The following is a 10839-nucleotide window of genomic DNA, read 5'->3' on the forward strand; positions in this document are numbered from 1 at the left end:
GCTGACATTGTTCTCTAGTTTTCCTACCATACTTTAACCTCCTGTACAGTTCTGGGCTCTTCACATGCATCTTACTCTATTGGAAATGTCTCTTTGTGCCTATGATCAGGACTCAGTGAAGTGAAGCAGAGACCTCATGACTTCTTTACATTATGCTTCCATGAAGCTATGGGAAATGCCACAGGGCCCAGTTCCACCACTGGTAGTTCAGTTTCTGGAGCATTAGCAAAAGGCTGATTCTTCAACACTGACCTTGGGGCAAATGCCACAGACTGTAGGATCTAAAGAACTGAGACTATTCTGGGATTGCTAGAGGCGGTTAACCCCACCTCACCCCTTCCACTGGGGATACTGGGGCTTCTCCAAGCTACAGAGAGCTCCTAAAGGAGCAGTGTGTACTGCACTCGCTCATGTTGACTGTGGGCCCAGGTGAGGGCCTGGTCAGAAAGGACAAATGGGCCCTTTCCCTCTGGGGAGCAGTGGGTATCGCAGGCTGGGCCAGGCCATAGCAAACACTGTGAGCCACTAGAGAACCAAGAGAAAGGAAGAAAAGCAATATAAAAGGTAACCGTGCTTATTTCACACATTTCCACTCTTAAATGAAGTGGAATTTCATAACATAAAAGAAGCCCAAAGTGAGCAATGCAATGCAACGTACGTTCACAACATCTAACCACCGCTTTTTCTACATTTTCATTACCAAAACTCATAACCATTCACCAATGACACCTAGTCTTATCACCCACAAGCCAGCTTTCTCCCGCCCCCAGCAACAACCCCTGTGCTGTCTGTATGAAGGTACTTGCCTTATATTTCACAGAAATGGAATTAGACAGTTTATATCCCAGGTCTGCTGTCCTGCCGGTACTATGTTTGGGGCAACCCCCCACTGTGTAGCATAAACTGGTAGTGTTAGGTTCAAAAGAAAACTTAGGACAAAGGGCTTAACTGTAGTGGGTGCCTATTGGCATACCAAAGTGTCGGCTGGCCTCCAGGCTCACTCCGTACCTGTGGCTCCTCTCAGCTCTTCTCACCTGCCCCCTACCCTAAACTCCATCTCACGGCCTTTCTTTCCCCCCCATTTGTCATTTTTATATAACTCTGCCCTCCTGGCTCTTGGTCCTCCCGGCCCCCTCTCTTGCTCTCTCCATCTCTCCCTCCTCTATGGCCTGGTTCTCTATTGACCATGTTTGGTGTACTACTTTCTTTCTCTGCTCTGGACTCTTCCAGATGCCTCTGGCTGTACCCTACTCATATTTACAATAAACACTTTCTCCTCAATCATACCTTGGAGTGGTCCCCATTACTCGGATGAACATTCAAGTAATACTTCACTCCTTGTTATTGCCGGCTGACCACTCAGTGTTGTACCACGGCTGGTGTACCAATTCATCTACTGAAGAACAACTGAGCTGGCTCCACCTTTTGGCAAATGTGAAAAGTGCTTGCAAATATTTGTGCGCAAATATTTGGGCATCTGCTTTCATTTGATTTGGGTACATATCCAGGGGTAATTTGCTTGTATGTAGCTCTATGTAACTGTCTGTGGGGTCACTAAGCTGTTTTCAATGTCTCGGCCACTTTACTTTCCTACCAGCAATGTTTAAGCATTGAGCTTGATTCTTCAAAAAAAATAAATCCCTTGTCTCCTTCCAGGAAAGCCACCCTGCTGGGGATGTTGTGAATGTGTTGATCTGATTGATTGATAAATAAAATGCTGATTGGCCAGTAGCCAGGCAGGAAGCATAGTGTAGGCGGAATACAGAGAGAGAATTCTGGGAAGTGGAAGGCTGAGTCAGGAGACGCTGCCAGCCACCACCTCCATGAGAAGCAAGATGTAAGGTACCAGTAAGCCACAAGCCACATGGCAACTTATAAATTAATAGAAAAGTTAATTTAAGCTGTAAGAACTAGAGAGCAAGAAGCCTGAGCCATTAGGCCAAACAGTCTAAATAATATAAGCATCTGTGTGTTTATTGGGTATGAGTGGCTCAGGTCTGAGCAGGACTAGAGAAAACTCCAACTACACCACCCCCTACACACACACACACACACACACACACACACACACACACACACACCCCTGGGATACAGGGTGAGAGAAGCCGTGCCTCAAGTAACAAGACTGCCAACAGCCAAAGCCTCCTGCCTTGCCTTTTCCAGAACAGGAAGCGCGGACAGGCAGCAACCTGCTTGGAGTCGTTAAAGAGCACAGACCTCAGGCATTCCGGTAACCCCTGCAAAAACTACCATACTGTGGAAGGCTGTGGCTGCATGCCAGGCCTCAGCCCTGCTGTACCACACCTGGTGCTCACACTCCTACCTGGCCATCAGCCAGCCCGCACCTAGCCCAACCCAAGGAGCCGCCCCAAACCTCGGCCTCGGTGGGTCATTGGCGTTCACTCGGCCCACAGCGCCTGACCCTGCACAGCCAATCAGCAGCCGTGCCCCAGCTCTGCCCCCACCTGCTCCATCTGGAGCCGCCGCCCCTGGCCACACCTTACCCTGCCGTTGGGATCAGAGGAGAGCTTCTAAGGGATGCTGTAAACCCCTCCCCCCACCCCAGGCCTTCCTCTTAGCCGAGGAGAAACGCAGATACCTGGGGTGTGGGCTCTGGTCCACAGCTGCCTTAGAGGTCTCGGGACCAGAGGAAACAGGGCAGGGCAAGGCGGTCACGTAGGATGCAGAGTGTGCCACCTTAGCAAAGCACAGGAAAGATTGAGTAGTGAAAGCATGTGAGAAAGCACACCAGCCAAGTGTTCAGGAGCGTTCCAGGCTGATGTCACCAGGGATGAAAGAGTCGAGAATGCTTGCACGTCAGGCTACAGCTAGCCTGGTCTGTGTAGTGAGGAGCCCGTGTGTGTAGAGACCACCAGTTTGACATGATGTCTTCGATTGCTCATTGTGTTTAGTTGAAGCATGGTCTCGCTGACCCCCGAGCTAGGCTAGTTTAGCTAGCTAGCTTGCCCAGGAATCCTGAGTCAGCGTCTTGAGTGCCAGGTCTACACAGATGGACTTCCACTTAAGCCATGCTTGTGTAAGGGTGCTGAGGATCTGAACTCTGGTCCTCATAATCGCATAACAAGCACTTTTTCTACGGAGCCATCTCCCCCAGCCCCTTACCTGGGTTTCTAACGCAAACAAATAACTCTTTTTAAAAATTAATTAATTAATTAATTAATTATGTGTACAGTATTCTGCCTGCATGTATACCTGCAGGCCAGGAGAGGGCGCCAGATCTCATTACAGATGGTTGTGAGCCACCATGCGGTTTCTGGGAATTGAACTCAGGACCTCTGGAAGAGCAGTCAGTGCTCTTAACCTCTGAGCCATCTCTCCAGCCCCATAACACTCTTAAATACAAGATGAAGGTGTGACTTTTCCTTTTGCCTTAACATATGTGCCACAGCCTTGAAGATTGGGTCTTAATTTAGAATTCTCAGGTCAGAGTTCCACAGCCATAAGTGGTGACATGGGCAGACACCACCCACCCACCCCCGCCGCGGAAACTTTAGCCCTTTCCAGAAAGTTTCCTGGAGATTATTCAAAATCCCCATTCACTGAATGTTCATCTTCTTCCCTGTGTTGGAGTTCAACACCACATACCAGGCTGTCTCCCCATGTGGGTGTTTCTGCTTTACCACACCCCAGCTCCAGCACCCAGTGCCAGGCAGTCCCCTGCAGGGGCCCCTCGTCTGCATATATTGTGGGACCTGAAGGGGACTCCCGCACAGCAGGGGGGGTGTCTCTCCAGACCCCAACTCAGGCACAAACCACACCCAAACACCTGTTTGCACAGAGAGATCCTTTATTAAGCAGGGGAAGAAAAAGTGGGTGCTTTCTGACTCAGGCTGGAAAACAGCAGCCTATGACCTTGCAGGTGTCATTCTTAAGAAGAGAAAAAGGGGAGGTCTGTGTTAGGATGGTAAAGGAAGGTCGAGAGAGAAGGGGAAGGGGACAAGGGAAGGGGCAGGGATATTTGTCCCAGAGGAACAAAGGATTGCCTCTGGATGGAGAGGAGACAGGCGTGCCCCATAGGCAAATGGCAATTTATAAAGGTAAAGGGGAAACTGTGTTAGGATGGGGTGTTTAATTTTAATTGGTATGTTAGGTGAACCAAAGGGAGCTTCTGATTGCTGGACCTTGGTAGTCAGCCTCAGGAGGAGGAAGTGGCCAAATAAGGAAATAGATCTTGGTGGCTAGCTTTAGGAATGTAATTGAATCTTTTTAGCAAGGCCAAGGGAATCAGTCAGCTGGGTAGCTGGGTAGAGGCCTGAGGACTGTAGAGACAATGAAGAAGACAGAAAAGAGTCCAAAGGTCTGCCAGTCAATGCTGGACAGCCCCGAGTTTATTTCACAGCCAGCTTATATACAGTCTTGAAGGACAGAGGCATTCAGCCACTATCTATCCTGCCTTGCATCAAGGAACAGGCAGTTTCATTTTCTATCTCAATGTACCTCTGGCTGGCATTGGCAGCCTGCATCTAGCTAGATAGTGTGTCCCTTCTTGTGGGCTAATCAAGACTTTCTCACAGCCTTGGAGCAAACAAGCTTGAACTCTATTGACTCAGAATAGACTTCAGATTCAAACTGGGAAACTGAGTCAGTTGTGGGCTCCCACAGGCAAGGCCTGCCAGAGCCACACGCTCTAGTGTGCCTTCTAGGACCCAACATGAAGGCATGCATATACCTTGCTTACTCAATGTTGTTTGGATTGATCATTATGAAGGAAAGGAGTAGTAGAAAGGATGGAAGAGAGGGGAAGAAAGGAAGGAAAGCGAGAGAGAAGGGAAACAGGATGTCTAAGTCAGGGTTGCTATTGTGATCAAACACTGTGGCCAAAAGCAAGCTGGAGAGGAAAGGGTTTATTTGGCTTACACTGCCACATCTCATAGTCTATCATTGAAGAAGTCAGGGCAGGAACTCAAATAGGGCCAGAACCTGGAGGCAGGAGCTGATGCAGAGGTCATGGAGGGGTGCTGCTTATTGGCTTGCTCCCCATGGCTTGCTCAGTCTGCTTCCTTCCTTCCTTCCTTCCTTCCTTCCTTCCTTCCTTCCTTTCTTGCTTGCTTGCTTTCTTTCTTTCTTGCTTTCTTTTTGTTTTGTTTTTCAAGACTGGGTTTCTCTGTGTAGCTTTGGAACCTGTCCTGGAACTCACTCTGTAGACCAGGCTGTCCTTGAACTCACAGAGATCCACCTGCCTTTGCCTCCTGAGTGCTGGGATTAAAGGCGTATGCCGCCACCGCCGCCGCCACCACTGCCACCACTGGGCTTTCAGTCTGCTTTCTTATAGAACCCAGGACCAGCGCAGGGGTGGGCCCCATCCACAGTGGGCTGGGTCCTCCCCCACCAATCACTAATTAAGAAAATGCTCTACACGCTTGCCTACAGCGCAGTCTTATAGAGTCAACTAAGTCCCCCTCCTCTCTGATGGCTCTGGTTTGTGTCAAGTTGACATAAAACTAGAAACACACAGAAGGGAAGGGTGATATCGATTTACTTGTGTTTTTTTGTTTGCTTGTCAGTACTTAGGTGTAGAATTTAGGTTCTCACACAGGCTAATCAGGCACTGTGCCACTGAGCCATATCCCCAGGCTTCTTTGTATTCACTTATTTTTTTTAATTATAAGACAGGATCTGATTAAGTTGCCCAGGCTGGTCTTGAATTTGCAATCTTTCTACCTGAGTCTGAGTCTGCTGCTTATTTCCTAGCTCCACTACAAACACATTGGCATAACTATGAGTGTGTTCTTTTCTTTTCTCTTTTTTTATTACATTTTCTTGGGGCTGGAGAGGTGGCTCAGTGGTAAAGAGCACTGGTCGCTCCTCAAGGAGGTAAGGTTTTGATTCCCAGCGCACACATGGTGGCTCACAACGGTCTGTAACTTCAGTCCCAAAGGATCTGATGCCGTCTCTACCCTTTGTGGGCATGAGGTGTGTAATGGGCATTCATGTACGTGAAACATACATACACACGTGTCTTAGTTACAGTTTCTATTGCTGTGATGATTTACCAAAAGCAAGCTGGGAAAGGAAAGGGTTTATTTTGCTTACACATCGGCATCACAGTCCATCATCAAAGCAAGTTAGGGCAGGAACTCAGGACAGAAGCTGAAACACAGCCATGGAGGAATGCTGCTTGTTACTCCTTCTGACTTGCTCAGCCAGCTTTCTTATGCACCCCAGGGGGTTTGGGCCCTCCCACATCAATCATTATTTAAGAAAATGACCCACAGTCTTGCGTACAGCCCAATCTTCTGGGAGCATTTTCCTTAGTTCTGGCTCCATCTTCTCAGATAACTCCAGCTCCTATGGGGTTGAGAAAACAACAAATAACTAGGACAGCATACAATAAATTTTAACTGTGGGGGTGAAGGATGCCTACCACAGCACATGTGTGGAGGTCAGAGGACACCTGGCTGGAGTCAGCTCTCTCCTTCCACCATGCACGGCCAGGGCTGGAACTCAGGGCATCAGGCTTCGCAGCAAGCACCTTTACCCACTGAGCTACCTTGCCAGCCCTGAGGGTGAGTTCTTTGATCTCTCAGTCCTGTTTTTCTTCACATAGTACCCACCTCTTAGGGTCACAGTGAAAGGTCAATAAAATTCCAATTGATAAACAGAAGAATCTGTCTGCTGTCCCTCTGGTGTTCTGGAACTATGGATGGGAGAATGGGAGCCAGTGGGGACTAGCACCCAGTGGCTCCTTAAAAAGTCCGTGCCTGCAGAGCATGCCCAGTACATGGGTGTGGCAGCTCCGTGTTAGCAAACAGAACAGAATGTGTGTCTACCTGTAGCCACAGATCCTCAAGGTACTGGTCTGGCCTCCTGGGATTTTATGGGTTGGGCAATGCCATTACCTTTCCTGTCCTTTGCCCTGAGTGTCTGTTAGAAAGAGGTTACATCTATGTCCTTGGTCCAAAACTATAGCTAAGTTCCTTGTTCTGTGTTCCTGGGAGAATGGTGGAATTATGAGTGGTGGGCCCTACCATGGTTTCCCTACTATTTGCTGTGTGAAGGCTCCAACCATTCGCATTGCCTGGAGCTAACCTAGTAGGCTGACTAGCCAGCAAGTCCCAGGGATCTGTCTGTGTTCCAACTCCATCGCATTGGGATTATAAGTATGTGACAGCACCCTTTTTTCCTTGGGCTCTAAGGATCAAAGTCCGGGCTTTGTGTTTCCATGGCAAGTATTTTGTTTCTTAAGCTCGTTAAAAATCAAAACTATAGCAAATTTAGTTATAGTTGACTTTAATTTGCAATTTATATCCCCCATTTTTCAAAATACAGTGAAGGGGCTTATTGATCAATAACAGAATTTCAGTTTGTTTTGAGGGGTTGGATTTGTTTGTTTAACATGAAACAAAAAGTATCAGATGACTTCAGGCTACATGACTTAAATAAAAGACTTCCTTATTAAGATGAGCAGTAGGCTATAATCCTGTTTCTAAGTAAAAGGCAGTTGGGGAAATCCTTTTTAAGTAGAAGTTTGTTGGGAAAAATCTGTCTGCTTCCTTAAAGTTTCAGTTTGACAATGTGGCATTGAGCATGGGTGGTGACATTGTGGTTTAGTGGCAATCCTATGAGCTAATGTCCCATGAGTGGGTTTCTTATTCTTGATGTCTTGGGATGTCACAACAAGAAATTGTTCCCTTTCATACTGGTTTGCAACCTGAATGTCTCTGCTGATGCATGCACATTTTGGTGAATCCTGTGTGTGTGGCCTACACATCGGGCAGGGGAGTTGCTCCCTAAATTTATATCTGGCTACCCAGCTCCAGCTCAAAGGGCTTCAGGACCTGAGTAGCTCATGTTCTTAGCAGTTTTACAGGACACTATTGGATTGGAGAAACATAGAGGATTCAGGATATAAAAATCTATAAAGCAATAAGCTACTATATATATTTAATATAACTTGTAAAATATAACTTAACTAAATAGAATGTGAACATCTGAACAATTCACTTATAAACATTTATCTTTTGGGCTGGGTAGTGGTGGCACACACCTTTAATTCCTAGCAGTCAGGAGGCAGAGACAGGCGAATCTGAGTTCTACAGAGCCTGGTCTACAAAGTGAGTTCCAGGACAGCCAGGGCTACATGGTAAGACCCTGCCTTTGAAATACCAAAACAACAACAACAAAACCAAAACATTTATCTTTTTTTTTTTTTCATTTACTTAGCTACTCATTGGTTTTGTTGTTGTTGTTTTTGATTGTTTGTTTTTTTGTTTTTTGAGACAGGGTTTCTCTGTATAACTTTGTGCCTTTCCTGGAACTCGATTTGGAGACCATGTTGGCCTTGAACTCACAGAGATCTGCCTGCCTCTGCTTCCCGAGTGCTGGGATTAAAGGTGTGTGCCACCATTGCCCGGCCTTCATTGTTTTTTAGTTTATTTATTTGGTGTGTGTGTCTGGGTGTGTGTATATGCACCACATGCATACAAAAGTCTGCTGAGGTCAGAAGAGGGTATTAGATCCCCTGGAACTAGAGTTTCAGACAGTTGTTAGCTGCCATGTGACTGCTGGGAATTGAACCTGGGTCCTCTGCTAGAGCAGTAAACATTCTTAACCACTGAGCCATCACTCCAGTTCTTCACCTAATTGCTCATAATTGAGAAATGATCTGTCCCAACAGATACATAGTTGAAGAAGCAGGAAAGGTTGTAAGAGGCAGAGGATCGAGGAGTTTGCTGTGGGATGACTTGTAGTAATGTCAGAAGCAGCACCTGTGAAGTCTCACCAGCACCACAGCTAGGATGTGAGCTGACTGAAGTCAACAACAGACATGCTAACGTGGACAGAGGGAAAGCCACGAGACCTCAGCCTTATACAAAAAAACTAGAGGCAGTAAAGAAATGTGCTGGGCCGTGGTGGCGCACGCCTGTAATCCCAGCACTTGGGAGGCAGAGGCAGGTGGAACTCTGTGAGTTCGAGGCCAGCCTGGTCTACAGAGCGAGATCCAGGAAAGGTGCAAAACTACAGAGAAACCCTGTCTCCAAAAACAAAAACAAAAACAAATAAAAAAAAAATGCTGAGAGCAGAAGAAATTGTCCCCAGGAAAGAGCACACCAATACCAAATAGTCAGGCCTGGAAATATACATACAAGTAACATTGCATAGACTGAGCAGGTTGTATTTATGTACTTAGGAATACACACACACACACACACACACACACACACACACACACACATATATTTTTTTTTCATTAACAATAGTTATTGAAAAAAGAGGCCATGAATCTGAAAGATATCAAGGAGGGGTGTACGGGAAGATTTGAAGGAAGAAGAGCCAAGGGCAAAATGATATATTTATATTATAGTCTCAAAAAAATAAAAGAAATATTTTTAAAGGAAATGATTTAATTTCTCCTTGAAAACCAGGCTTGCCATCATTTACACTTATTTTTTGTATAACATTGGTGCCATTATTTCAGAAGCAAAGAGAATAGGAAGTTAAAGTTGTTGTTTTCTTTCCATCTCCTTTCTATCTCCGTAAGTGAAATGCGCAAAGAAATTAGTTTTCATTGTGCTTTTGCTCAGTGGAACTGGCCTTGCGGTTTTAGGACCTTAAACATATGAGAGGTAACAAAGTCATTTACCCAGTCAATCTAGGCTAATATTTAAAACTACACTCTGTTATCACCAATGCTGACATTTGTGCTCACGGCTGTGAGTTTACTGCGTCAGAAATGAAGACAGAAGTGTCTGTCTTTCCACAATGTCAGAATTTATTCAACAGTGATACATATGCAAGCGCTGCCGATTTTGTTGGCCGGAACTCACCAGAGAATTCTGATTTCACTTGATAATATGGACATTGACGGTCACAGATTCTTTTACTGTTGTCTTGATTACTAACATTAAGTTTCAGATCCCACATTGCACTACACAGTGAAATATAAGTTACAGAACAGCAACAAGACTGTGGAAATAGGCGACAGGCAGGCAGCTGTGGTAAAGATGGAGTGAAGGGCCTGACAGAGTCTCAAGAAAGTGTCTCTCAAGGGTACTAGATAAGATGTGGTAGGGCCAGGCACAGTGGTGCGTACCCTTAATCCTAGCACTCTGGAGGCAGAGGCAGGTGGATATCTGTGAGTTTGAGGCCAGCTTGGATTATGCTGGGAGTTCAGGACAGCCAGAACTACACAGAGAAACCCTGTATCCCAAACAAATCAAAATAAAACAAATAAAACTTTATTATGAACTACAATGCAGAGCTATTCAGGATGCAGGGGTGCCTGATGTATGTCTAGGAGAATGGGAATTCAAGTGGCCCACTTCAAGCAGGGAGACTGTGCTGAGTGGAAAATCTGGGATAGAGCTGTTTTGTTGCACACACCAAGTAATCTGAGGACAGGTTGGTGGGTGCCAGCAAGGTCCTGCGGGGTTTTATGTGTAAGGTATGCCTGCTCCTGTGTGGTCTAGGTGAGAGGATGTACCCTTTGTTGGTCTGCTGTGTTCAATAGGTTCATGGGCCTGGCTCTTCATGGGCACGGGTATGTTTTTCCTCTGCCTAGTGTCTGGACGTTCCTGATTTACTTCATAGGCAGTACTGTTTAACTTGTGTGAATAAGCTGGCTGGCTGTGTCATGGTTTGTACAAGAGAGATGGTGACTGTTACTCTGCTCAAACAAAATGTATAGCCATACGTGTCTCAGCACTTATACTCAAAATGGAGAGAGGTGCTATTTCACGAAATGGAGCCACTTAGGACACAGCACGGCCCTACAGTTACTTTTTCATATGATATGGAGTAACCTGGAGGAGGGGACTGCATGATCTCCACAATCCACTCCCTGATTCCTGAGGTCAGGAACCAAGGGTTCTGCTCAAG

This window comes from Onychomys torridus, chromosome 1 (genome assembly GCF_903995425.1).
Source record: "Onychomys torridus chromosome 1, mOncTor1.1, whole genome shotgun sequence".
Lineage (NCBI taxonomy): Eukaryota > Metazoa > Chordata > Mammalia > Rodentia > Cricetidae > Onychomys > Onychomys torridus.